The sequence below is a fragment of the Charadrius vociferus genome, unplaced genomic scaffold (assembly GCF_000708025.1).
Source record: "Charadrius vociferus isolate BGI_N301 unplaced genomic scaffold, ASM70802v2 scaffold3109, whole genome shotgun sequence".
Lineage (NCBI taxonomy): Eukaryota > Metazoa > Chordata > Aves > Charadriiformes > Charadriidae > Charadrius > Charadrius vociferus.
The window spans coordinates 27,437-27,736 of NW_009649899.1; the positions used below are offsets into that span (position 1 = coordinate 27,437).

Sequence of the window (300 nt, forward strand, 5' to 3'; positions counted from 1 at the left end):
CGTCAGCCCCGCCACTGCGCCATGTCCCCCAGCGTCCACACGGGGGGTGGCACAGCCACACCATGCTGCTGTGTGCCTTGCCTCGCACCAGCGCCCAGCACCCCACGCACCCAGCAAACCGCGCACCCGGTAAACTGCACACCCAGCACCACCGTCACCCTGTGCACCCTGCACCCCTCGCGCCCACTGCCCCGGCCTCCCTTCATGCCCGAAGCTGGGGATGGCCATGTTCCCACTCCCATGCCCTGCGCCCCCGCTGTGGTCCCCAGACGCAGAGGGTCTCTGGGGGCCCCTCTGAGC

General features: G+C 70.7%; 1 protein-coding gene across 2 annotated transcripts in view; it reads left to right on the forward strand.

Moving 5' to 3' along the window:
- Window positions 1–300, forward strand: part of NFIC (nuclear factor I/C (CCAAT-binding transcription factor)) — a 21,095-nt gene that overhangs the window by 16,230 nt on the left and 4,565 nt on the right. The window lies entirely within an intron of this gene.